The sequence below is a fragment of the Gorilla gorilla genome, chromosome 1 (assembly GCF_029281585.2).
Source record: "Gorilla gorilla gorilla isolate KB3781 chromosome 1, NHGRI_mGorGor1-v2.1_pri, whole genome shotgun sequence".
In the NCBI taxonomy this organism is placed as follows: Eukaryota; Metazoa; Chordata; class Mammalia; order Primates; family Hominidae; genus Gorilla; species Gorilla gorilla.
In genome coordinates this window covers 69,070,226-69,082,986 of record NC_073224.2, presented here as the reverse complement: position 1 = coordinate 69,082,986, position 12,761 = coordinate 69,070,226, and the positions used below count along the sequence as shown (strand labels likewise).

The 12,761-nt window shown below is 39.7% G+C and overlaps 1 long non-coding RNA gene across 1 annotated transcript in view; it reads right to left on the bottom strand.

The window, feature by feature from the left end:
• Nucleotides 1–9,245, bottom strand: part of LOC129531640 (uncharacterized) — a 128,224-nt gene extending 118,979 nt beyond the window's left edge. Inside the window, exon 1 of the long non-coding RNA XR_008676940.2 lies at nt 9,140–9,245. This is a non-coding gene — a long non-coding RNA (uncharacterized lncRNA). The remainder of the gene's footprint in view (nt 1–9,139) is intronic.
• Between the last annotated feature and the right edge of the window lie 3,516 nt (nt 9,246–12,761).

The following is a 12,761-nucleotide window of genomic DNA, read 5'->3' as shown; positions in this document are numbered from 1 at the left end:
TACCTGAACTTATACAACTTTCAGGGAGAAGGAGAAGCATGGGTCAGAGAGTCAACCTTTCTCTTAAAGGAACTATGTTCTTGGGGTATAAAAATTTAAGCCAGAATTTCCAGGGGAGAAGACAAACTAAAGCAGTCAGGCAGTGTTTTGTGGAAGCTATAAAATGAGCTCCAAGTTCTGTGATGGGATGACTGGGAGAATGACAATGCCACCAACAGTAGGAAAGGTAAACACAGAAGACAGCTGTTTCACTCTATTGTGGAAAAAGCAGAGTGCATGTCCTGGGTGAATGCATTTGTTCCTGTGATTTATAGTTTCACTCTTTCCTTGTTTTCTGCCTCTAGTTTGCAAACTTTCAGGGACCACTGGTCCTTCCAAAAATTCTCCTTGTGAGACACAGCAAAACTGCCTTGTTGTGATGGTCCATAATTGTGCTTGGTTCATGAAAATAAGTTAATACAACCAAATAAGTAAACCTGCATATTTGATTTGTCTATCCCAATAAAGAAATTGAGCTTAAAATGTACTAACTATACCAGTGGAAAAGATGGAAATTATTAAAAATTTTTTATCAAGATTAATTTCTAGAAATATTCTTTAGTATTAAAAGTCATTATTTTATTTTCCTCCTCCCCAAACACTTTCTTTTTTCATTTACTTATTTATTTATTCATCTATACATGCAGTAAACATGTATTCAATGCATTTGATGTACAGGGCACTGGGCTAGGTAGTGTGTCTTGTTTTTATTAACCTCTGGATCCCAATTCAGGTTATAGTTTTATTACAAATAGATCACTTCTATATCACAGAAGATTGCTAGAAGGTTAATTTGCCCTTCAACAAACCAACAGCAAAATTCTCATATTTGCTACATTATTGAAACGGCCACATCATTCAGTGGAGATTGCATTGCAAGCTTATGAACCTGACACCACAATACAGTAGATTTAACAACAAGCTTAAATAATACTGGAAAAGGGGGAAAAAGCTAGGTTAAAGAATTGTATTTCTGATAAACAAGTTTTTCAGATGCTTGATTCTGATATTTCTAGTGCAACAAGACAAAAGATTGGTATGGTTTTTCTCTGCAAAATGATAGACCACAAGAAATACATTTTCATGGGTCACATTCATTTTTGAACAGAATTTGTTCTCATTCTCTCAAACTGGTATTCACTGTATTTCAGGCTATAAAGGGATTTTCATCTGCCTTATCTTCTTGGCTTTTCCTGCTGTTTTTTAATTAAAGTTTAAAGAATTAAATAAACCAGGGATGCCAGGGTTACACCAGAGAAAAGATCAGGCTGCCAAATCCACTGAGATGCAATGGGTTACAGGCTGATTTTGGAATTATCTTTCACAATATTTTTTGTCCAGTTTAAAGACTAAACATTAATGTATCTAAAAACTAGACAGATTATAGAGATCAGAGTTCCAGGTCAGTCTCATGAAGTAAAATTATCTGGGAAAAGATGTGCTTTTAATAGCATTTTAAGGCTATTTTATGTATCATCCCTGTCGATTTTGGCTATTTGTGAACAAGAAAATTTCTAGTTTTTCATAAAGTTTGGTAATATTTAAATCCAATTAAAATGGCAGCTTTTGGAATTTAATCTAGTGCATTATATATACATAAAACTAAAATTCCTGAAACATAATGTAGTGATAAATATAGTTTTACTAAGTTGAATGTTCAGTTCAACTGAAAAGTAAAATACAAATAGCCCATGGACAGAGCTTAATGGAAGATGGGAGCGATCAGATGTGAAGACAGGCAGCATCTCCCCAGGCTGGGACAGCAGCAGGGCACAGCCACCCTGACCCCGATGCCTGGGCCCTGCAGGCCCCTGCTTTGCCCCCTTTCAGACCTGCTAACCCTGTCTGCAGTCTGAAGGAGGTGGAGTTACAGGAAGATGTTTATGGAGATGGATTCTGGGCTGCTGCAGCCTCTGCAGGCCTTAGTTAAGAGCAGAAATGTACTCTTTGTAGATTTGCCATTTGCATGAATCATCTGGCTGTCCTGTGCCTTGGCAGTGACCCAGCACTGTGGCTGTGTGGGGCCAGGGCAGGTGTGTTGGGGCGGAGGGGTGGCATCTACAGCCAGCACATAGGGAAGCTTTCTCAGTGGGAGAGGGTAGGAGGAGGAGATGAAATGAGAGAAGCTGATCAAAATAAACATTCCTGCTGCTGCCGTTTCCCACCCACCAAACCCCCAAAGTGGCCCATCTAGTCCTTGGTTGTTCCAATTAGCGACCCCATGATCACTTGCTTGTCCTTTTCAGAGAGTAAGAACAGATCTTCTTTGGATTTCCCCATCCCCCTTATTTTGAACCTCAGAAGCCAACTGGTGACCATGGACAAGTCTCTTTTCCTCTCTTGCCCTCAGTTTCCCTAGATGCAAAGAAAATTGACTGGACTTAGTGTTCTCCAATCCCTGGGATTCTTGTTCTCCTGTTTCTATGGCCCCCTCCTTGGCCTATCCTTTTTGGTTGCTTGGGTGACCTCCTGTTTCAACCATTCCATGGCTACTTATTTCCCACAGAACAATTCTGAAGCTTCTGGATGTGCTGCTCTAGGCTTTTCTGACCCCTTCAGCCTCAACTTTCACCATGCTATGTCCCCTCAGCCCCCCACTCAATACAGCTGCTACAATTTTAACATGAAGAATGAAGACTCTATCTAGCTGGCATGCGTGCGTTGAAGACAGTATTCATGCTGACATGCTGACATCCAAGTCTTTCGCCTTCTTTGTTAGACTTGTATTTTTGGGAAGGTAGGTCTGGGCCTGGTCCTCTCTATGTCCCTGACAGAAAGAAGAGAAGTGACAGGAAAACAGACACTTCTGTAAACACGATTTTTCTTCAAACACTGTATCCAATGGTAATGATTCCTACAAAGCTAAAAAACATTTCCTGTCCCAAATTAAGGAGGGTCTGAGCAAGAGTTCAAAATTCTTCAAGCTACTGTGAGCTCTGGTCTTGAAGAAATAATGTTAAAAAGCAAAGACAAATAAACAGTATTAGTGAAGTCCAAAGCCACTATGGAAAGAATCCCTCTCCCCCTTTAACTCCCACTATGTTTTTAGAGATGTGCTATGATAGGACTGCTGTAGATTGAGTGTTCAAATTCACATGTTGCAATCCTAACCCTCAAGGTGATGGTAATTAGGCGGTGGGGCCTTTGGGAAGTCATTAGGTCATGAGGGCTCCGCCTTCATGATAGGGATTAGTACCCTTATGAGAGAGGTTCCAGAGAGAGAGCTAGCCCCTTCTGCCACTGGAAGACACCGCAAGAAGACATCATATGTGAATCAGAAAGCAGGCCCTCACCAGACACGAAACTTGGATTTCTACGCTTTCAAAAACAGATTTCTGTTGTTTGTAACCCACTCAGTTTATAGCATTTTGTTATAACACTCGGAACAAAGTAAGACAAAGAGGATCATTGAGATAACTTCTTATATGGGTATATGCAGATTTTTTTATCTCCTTATAGTAAAGAAGTAGTAGTAAAAGAAGTATAGTAGAAGTACAGTAGAAGTAAAAGAAGTATAGTAGAAGTATAGTAGAAGTAGTAAAGAAGTAACATCTAGAACTTCGATTTTCTCTCACTTTTCCCTGTATTTAAATTAAGAGATACACAATAATACATGTTTTAAACAAAAAACTTGTAAAGTGTTGAAAAGTTGCAGTTCCACAAGCTAATTGCAACTATTTCCATTTTAGGCACATTATTTTCTGTATTTGTCCATGCCTTTTATTGCTATAAGGGTAATGTACAGCATGTGATTATATTCTAAAGTTCACTTAATGGATTATTTGGAAACAAGAGAAAAAACATTATAAGTTTTAAAGGCTATATAATATATGGCAATTTCATAAATAGTTTTTGAAATATTAAAAAATATTGGTTTTAGTAAAAGCTCTTCAGTTGAACAGGCATTTTGACTTATTTCAACACAAAATTTACATTTAAATTAATTAATGTATTTAAGCCTATTATATTTTTATAGGTTTAAAGGACTCCTTGCCTGTTTTTGGCATTATATTGTGGCATTATATTGTGGCATTATATTCATTCTACATAAATCAGAATAATACCCTATTTATGTAATGATTTATAATTATAGACTGCTTTTGCATGCATTATATCAATTAAAAGAAAAAATACTATGAGTTAGGAAGAAAATGCATTATTTTTCCCACTGTATACATGAAGAAGCTGAAGATCAGAGAGGTTAAGACATTTGCTCTAATTGTCAGCATGTAACCTTTTGCTCTCACTTCCGGCTTCTAATAATTCCAGTAGAATGGGAAAAGTTACACTTGACATCCCATTACAAGAACACAGAAAGTATGGAGATCTTTACATACCAAACTATGATCAATGGTTTCATCCAGGAAGTTATTTTGGACATGGGATGAAAAGAAGAGTGAGCTGTCTATTTTTATTTTATTCATACTGTACTGTCAGCATCTTTTCAATAAATACTGCTCTTTACATAAAAGAATATTTAATTAAACTAATGTTTACCTACAGAAACTGCCAAAATAGCACAGACCACTCTATCTACTGTCATCATAAACTTTGCTTTTCAGTGTATTTTTGGTCATTGGTGATGTTTCTAAAACTATACCATTATGCTTTATGGAACACTTTTTACTAGAGTGTTCATAATTCAGCTAATAATAATTTATTGCACACTAACAATGCACACAAAAATGTTCTAGGTACCACTTAAGGCCATAGTGAGTTCATATATTTTTAATGGCTCTCAGAACTTCACATACAATAATATGAAGATTTTAATACATGACATGACTAACAAAATGAAAGTGCACTGACACCTCAGCATTATCCCATTGATTTTCTGGGAATGGCCACATAAGGAATTAAATTCCTTTCAGATTCAACATTATCTTAGAGCAACTCTTTCTATCTTGGGGATAGAAAAATAAAACAAAGATTATTAATGTTTATGGGCATTGTTACTTAATATCTATTGGACTTATAAAGAATAAAACATATTCACTTTCTCCTGTATTTCTGTAATGTCATATAAACACCCATGCATTTTGAAAAGTTTAGATTCATAAAATTGTTTTAATCAAAATGATGTATCTGTGTATTAATAGGTGCATGAAGCACACATTGAGAGGTAAGCAAGTATTGTTTTATTTCCTCTCACTCTACTTCTGTTCTTTATTCCTTATCTTGACACGGCATTTAATTAAAAAAATCTGAGATCCAAGAAGGTTCTCAGAGGCCTAATTTCCTCATTTTGCAGGTGAGGAGACTGAGGGTTAGAGAGGTTAATTGGTACCGTGGATTGTATGAGGATATTTCAACACTAATCACTATGGCTCTTTTTGTGTCTGTTTACCAAGAACTAAACGCAATGTTTCAGGTGCAGACAAGGAATTTTAGAGTTGAAAGTGTCATATAATTTTTAAATAAGGCAGTCGAAACACAAATCAAGTTTTGTGGGAGCTGCATCGTTGTCACATATATTCAACTTTTAATTTGACAAAATATTTTGGTCTCTTCATATGTGTTGTGTTTAACCTAAGTAGCCCTGACTCTGTTTGCATGTACATGTGAACACAAGTTTGTATGTGAGAGTGAACATACAAAATGGTTGTGTTTCTAGCCTGATTGCAGTTGAGTTCAGAAAATCCTTATAAAAAGCGCTGTGCTATATATCAGAGATACAAAAGTAGATAGGACATGACTGATTACTACCCTCTACATATGTACAACTTAGTGGTGGAGCCATATTACATAAGATAATTTAATATATATGTTGAATACTGCAATAGCTGTAACAAGAGAATCCATTTTAGTCTGAAGCAGTTTTTGATGGTGGTCAATTTATAACCCTTAAAAATTGATTTGATACACATGTGGGCTATTGATAGCTGAATAAGAGTCCAGGGCTGAAGAAAGTGGAGGGCAAAAGGAGATATGTAAACATGATTCACACGGTTCAATAGGCACACACTGCTTGATGTTTGTGGCAAGCTACATGGAGTTCTGTATTGATAGGGTGTGAAGTTTGATTCAGAAAGTAATAAGGGAATAAAATTAAAGAACAAGGGAATAAAGAGGACTAGAGGCCCTGGACCTTTTTCTTTAGGCAGTGGCAGCCACTGAAATGTTTTAAGCAAGAGAGTAAAGATGATCGACGTTCATTTTACATCCCCTTGTTAGAAGTTGGGAGAATGGGTTTGAGGGTATATGATTAACGGAACAGGGAATCAATGAAGATCTTTGCCTCATTCCAAGAAATAGATAGTAGGGAAAGGAGGTGAAACAGTTTTAGTAGAAATGTAGGAACAGAAGGACCAATATATAGTTAGTTGGTAAAATAAGCAGGATTTGCTGATTATTAGCAAGAGTGTGGGAAGTATCAAGGCTCACCATCGGGTTTCTAATTGAACAAATGGTGATGACAACATGAAATATGGACTAGAGGAATATGTGGCAAAGGAAGGATGATGAGGTTGTGAAGAGTTTAAAACAGATGCAAAGCTTAGAGGTACGACTTGAGTAACATCAGCATATATGAGAGCTTGAAATACTCCTGGGAAAGCCTGTAGAATGAGAACAAAGAAGGGGTTTTAAAAAAAGTACCTTGTAAAACACTAACACTGAAGGGCAGAAAAAGAGGACCTAACTGAGAAGCAAAATGTGCACTCGTCACTGAAATAGGAGAGAAGGCATCAGTGGGTAGTTTTAAGAAGTAGTCTACAGTGGCAAATGCAGCAGAGAGGCCTAACGAGACAGGGGTCTTTTCGCTTAGCCTTTTATAAAATGTGTACATTATTCTAAACTATCAGTATGGTTTGCGTTTCTTATTCTCTGATGAACGCATCACATGAATTCACTAGAAAATTCTTCACTTATGAAAATACACAGCCAGTCAGGCCTGAGGAGAGTGAATGAAGCTGACCTGCCACACTCACCAGCCATATGTCGATATTGAACACTTGGAGGGCACTTAGTCCATTTTGAGACAGGCTATCAGTATAAAATACGTACTGGATTTCAGAAGCATTGTCTGAAAATGTAAAATATCTCATTAATAATTTTTATATTAATTACTAGTTCAGATCATATGTTGAATATACTGGGTTACATTAAATATGTTATTAAATTTAACTTCACTTGTTTGTTTTTACTTTTCTTAATGTGGCCACTAGAAAATGTAAAATTACCCATGTGGCTTGCATTTGTGGCTGACATTTCTATTAGATGGTGGTACTCCAAGCTGTGCTTACTTCCCTTTGCTTATATTTTTCACAAAATCCAGGGTAGATCTGTTTACCCTGTGACTCTTACATACCCACTGAATCCCAGCTCAGCAGCTATAGTTTTCTTTTTTCTTTGGAGACAGAATCTCACTCTGTAACCCAGGCTGGAGTGCAGTGGTGCGATCTCAGCTCACTGCAACTTTTGCCTCTTGGGTTCCAGCGGTTCTCCTGCCTCAGCCTCCGGAGTAGCTGGGATTACAGGAGTGTGCCACCACGCCCAGCTAATTTCTGTATTTTTAGTAGAGACGGTGTTTCACTATGTTGGCCAGGCTGGTCTTGAACTCCTGACCTCAGGTGATCCACCCGTCTCGGCCTCCCATAGTGCTGGGATTACCACGCCTGGCCAGAGGCTATAATTTTTTATGCCAACTTCAACAGCCTCAATTCACAGTGATCCTCTGCTTTCCCAAATGCCTCTGATAAACTGATAATTAGAACATGAGACACATGAGATATTTTGTTCTCTGTTGTTCTCTTCAGAACATCTTTTTGGTAAATAATATAGATAATTTTTGTTCTCTAATTTGTTATATTTTAGTTCTTGTTCTAGGCTACATACAAACATAGATATGTATTTTTATCTGTGATAATACAAACACCTTAATAATAAATCCATAGGTTGAAATGATAGGACCTGGTAAAGGCAACCTATTTCTGACTATCAGTGCTAAAATAAATCTAGGGCAGAACTTTCTAGTTAGCTCCTTACTTTAGTCATGCCCTGACTTGTGACATTCTAATGATGAACCGTATTATCATCATTAGCTGTTCAAATATGGAATATATTTTTAAGCTGTATAATATTTAATAACGTTAAGTAGATTGAATGTTTGAAATGTTCACCTAGTTTCATAGATCGTAAACATACATTACATCAGCAGAAAAATATACTGTTTTTATCATATACTTGGAGTATTTCTATCTCTGTGTTTGGAATACAAATGCATAATTTTTCTGTAAAAAACGCCATGTATTCCAAAAATTTTGTACACGATGTATTTCACTGTCAAACTAACATGAATTTAATTATTGCTTTCAAATTATACTCAATCATTTATTCAACATTTGCTATCTGTCAATACATTATTCAGTATTTCCTTCACTAGGAAGACATTTCATTACTATAAATTAGTACTAATTATAAAATAATTACTCAAGAAAAAGCTATGCCTGGTGAAAGAATTAGCTGTTCCTTACTAGCCACTGCAATCATCTATTAAACCTACATTTATGTATACTAGTCAATAATGAAATTTCAATTAAAAAATCATAACTTGTTTTTGGTGCAAATTTAAACCTGATCAAAATAATAAAAAGAATATATTTGTATTCTAAAGCTGGTTAGTAGCCAAAATTATTTCATCTACCTATTTATCATCTATCTACTTGATGCTAAAACGAACTGACTCAGACTCATGTTTGTTAAACTATTTTTATTTGCACAGCTACTCTTTTCCACGAGTAAAAATCTTTTATTATTTTCTCCCATTCTGTCTTCTATATCTCTCTCTGCATATTTATTCACAAATGAAGAAGGGGTAAACCTTTAGTGTACATATATTACTCAGTTTATGCTATGTTTCCTCTTCATATGTAATTCACATGTGAAGGATTAGATCTAAATATAATAAAAAGTATGCTTTTTGTTTGTGCTTTGTGTGTGCCACCATCCAATTCCCCCACCCACCTGTGCACTATGAAATGTGCCCAGGAATAATGGTGGGTGCTTGGTACAGTCTTGGTGTAGAGATGTGCTGGTGCCCCTACCTTGAGTTTTCCTGATCCAATCCTTGTAGAATCCAAGAGTCTAGGAGAAAACTTACCTGTCACTTGACTCCATCAGTCAGCATAGATATGAGAGGTGACAGCGTGCTGGCAGTCCTCACAGCCCTTGCTCGCTCTCGGTGCCTCCTCTGCCTGGGCTCCCACTTTGGCAGCACTTGAGGAGCCCTTCAGCCCGCCGCTGCACTGTGGAAGCCCCTTTCTGGGCTGGCCAAGGCCAGAGCCGCCGGCTCCCTCAGCTTGCAGGGAGGTGTGGAGGGAGAGGCGCGAGCGGGAACCGGGGCTGCGCGCGGCGCTTGCGGGTCAGCTGGAGTTCCGGGTGGGCGTGGGCTTGGCGGGTCCCGCCCTCGGAGCAGCAGCCGGCCCTGCCAGCCCTGGGCAATGAGGGGCTTAGCACCCGGACCAGCGGCTGCGGAGGGTGTGCTGGGTCCCCTAGCAGTACCAGCCCACCGGCGCTGCGCTCGATTTCTCACCGGGCCTTAGCTGCCTTCCCGCGGGGCAGGGCTCGGGACCTGCAGCCCGCCATGCCTGAGCCTCCCACCCACTCCATTGGCTCCTGTGCGGCCCGAGCCTCCCCGATGAGCGCCGCCCCCTGCTCCACGGCGCCCAGTCCCATCAACCACCCAAGGGCTGAGGAGTGCGGGCGCACGGCGCGGGACTGGCAGGCAGCTCCACCTGCAGCCCCGGTGCGGGATCCACTGGGTGAAGCCAGCTGGGCTCCTGAGTCTGGTGGGGACGTGGAGAACCTTTGTGTCTAGCTCAGGGATTGTAAATACACCAATTGGCACTCTGTATCTAGCTCAAGGTTTGTAAACACACCAATCTGCACCCTGTGTCTAGCTCAGGGTTTGTGAATGCACCAATCAACACTCTGTATCTAGCTACTCTGGTGGGGCCTTGGAGAACCTTAGTGTGGATACTCTGTATATGACTAATCTGGTGGGGACGTGGAGAACCTTTGTGTCTAGCTCAGGGATTGTAAATGCACCAATCAGCGCCCTGTCAAAACAGACCACTCGGCTCTACCAATCAGCAGGATGTGGGTGGGGCCAGATAAGAGAATGAAAGCAGGCTGCTGGGGTCCCCTTCCACACCATGGAAGCTTTGTTCTTTATAAATCTTGCTACTGCTCACTCTTTGGGTCCATCCTGCTTTTATGAGCTGTAACACTCACCGCGAAGGTCTGCAGCTTCACTCCTGAAGCCAGCGAGACCACGAGCCCACCAGGAGGAACGAAAACTCCAGAAGCGCTGCCTTAAGAGCTGTAACACTCACCGCGAAGGTCTGCAGCTTCACTCCTGAGCCAGCGAGACCACGAACCCACCAGAAGGAAGAAACTCCGAACACATCCGAACATCAGAAGGAACAAACTCCAGATGCGCCACCTTAAGAGCTGTAACACTCACTGTGAGAGTCCCCGGCTTCATTCTTGAAGTCAGTGAGACCAAGAACCCACCAATTCGGGACACAGTTAGAATTTCAGTCAAATATATTTGATGTCATACAGATAAAAATTCAGGATAATTTACTTCTATACAGAAAATATATTGGCAATGAAATGTAGTTAAGAATATTAGACCAAATAAACCAAATAAGGTCTAAAGAAATATTAGAAATAAAACAAAGCATTGCAAAACTCCAGCTTCATTCCACATAAACAACTCCTGAGTTACAGAAATCCTATTTGTGTTAACAATGAGCTCTTCCCACTACAGAATCTCAGAGTTGAAAGGACACTTAGAGATCATTGAGCCCAGTTTTCTCAACACGCACAAAGAAATTGAAGTAACTTTTCCAAGGACAAACTGCAAGTTCTAGCAGAGTGGAGACAAAACCTAGGTCTCCTGTCTCCTATTTGGATGGGCTTCTGCCACACTATGCCTAAGATACAGCAAATTAGGACAATGTTCCAAGCTCTGGCTTTACACTAAGATACCAAAGCACTCAGACAATAATTCATGGGACGGCCAGTGGAGGAAGAATGAAATGGCTCTATTGTATATGCTTAAAATAATGTAAAGTCCCCATCCATCACTCTGAAGGCTGCTTGTTGAAGGAGCTCAGGTGGTACACTCACAGGGCACTGTATCTAAGGAGAAAGATACTACATTGCAAACACTGTTAACCTATATGAGTGCAAGTGAGCAGAGATAGATTCCTGGCTTCCTGGCTGAGTCCTGCAAACTTGAGCTTGTGGAGTTATACAGTGGAGATCCCCATCATCACAGATCCACTGCAGCATACTTGGCCATGCATGCATTTTCACAGGCACACACAGCCCCATAGAGGCAGGTTGTTCCCACCAGCTTCAGGGACATCATCCAAGGACACTTCCCTCACCCATCTGCTGTTCCAGGAGGCTCAATTGCTCTGAATTTGTACGTGACATTTGCCTCATTGTGAAGTGGGTATAAAAGAGTGTTACTGAGCAAGGGAAAGTGCCGACAAAATCCTGTCTAAGCTTAAGGCAGATCTTCTTAGTGTCTCTGCCTCTGATTTCTCATGGGTTGTATAGGCTTTGAGCAAAAATTGAAAACACGGTTAATGTTTTGGAATAGCCAACAGAATGAGTTTAAGACTAATGCTTCTGATAAAACCTCATAGCTAGCTTTCCCCTACATAGAAACTAATAATAAATCATGTTAACTTACTACATTTTAACTTGTAGTACTAGTTTCCCATATGTGGGCTTGGAGAAGACCTCATCTTCTCATACCAACAATGTCAGTAGAAGAGATTGCACTTTTTGTTCTCATATATCAAGTTTAAATAAATATTTACCTTTTTAAGATTATATTTTATGTTAACTGAATGTGATTGGTATTACTTGTATAAAACATAAATAAAGAATACGTAATTGTTTTTCTGCCTCATAGCCCTTACTTTATATTAAAGCCCAACATGCCAGCTTTATTCAAATTTCTTATCCCATTACAAAGGATAAATGCTACACAAAAAGAGTTTTAAGGGCCAAATGATTTCCAGTCTGGGATATTACATATGAAATATTCTGAAAAAGTCAAATCAAACTCCATCCTTGGAAAAAAATACAATATGTATGTCTTGCATGACACTACCAAATGAACATAAGCTCTGATTTTGATGTTTTTGTTTCTGCTGTTTTTGAGAGAACTGATGAATCAAAAACCAGTTATGATCTCTCCTCTCAGACATATTCTCTGGCATCGAAACACTCCATGGTGACTTCAAGAAGCTAGCCTGGTGGGTGTCCAGGTGGTGCAGGGGAAGGCATGGGGCTACCAGTTGCTCAAAACCTGAGGAGGTAAAGAAGGAAAGGTCCGTGGTGCTGCTGTACCCTGATTCCTGGGAACCTGATGTCTAGCAAGACAGTAGGGGAGAGTAGAACCTAGAAGAGGAGCAGCTTCATCTTCCCACCCACAGCAGCTTCTTTTCCTAGCGGCAGATCCATCACTCCCTACAGCCTAGACACTCTGAAGAGAAGAACCATCCTTAGACCCCATAGATTGAAAAGGATGAGTCACTGGCTTTTTGAGGCACCATCTAGCTGCAGTATGTGTCTGGCCCTGAAAGGTAATGGTATCACCAAGGACTTGCCATTGCTTCAGTGATTTGTGAAACACCCATGGATGACACTTCTCTCCGCAAAACTGGTATCCCACAGTGCACTTATTGTTGGGTCCA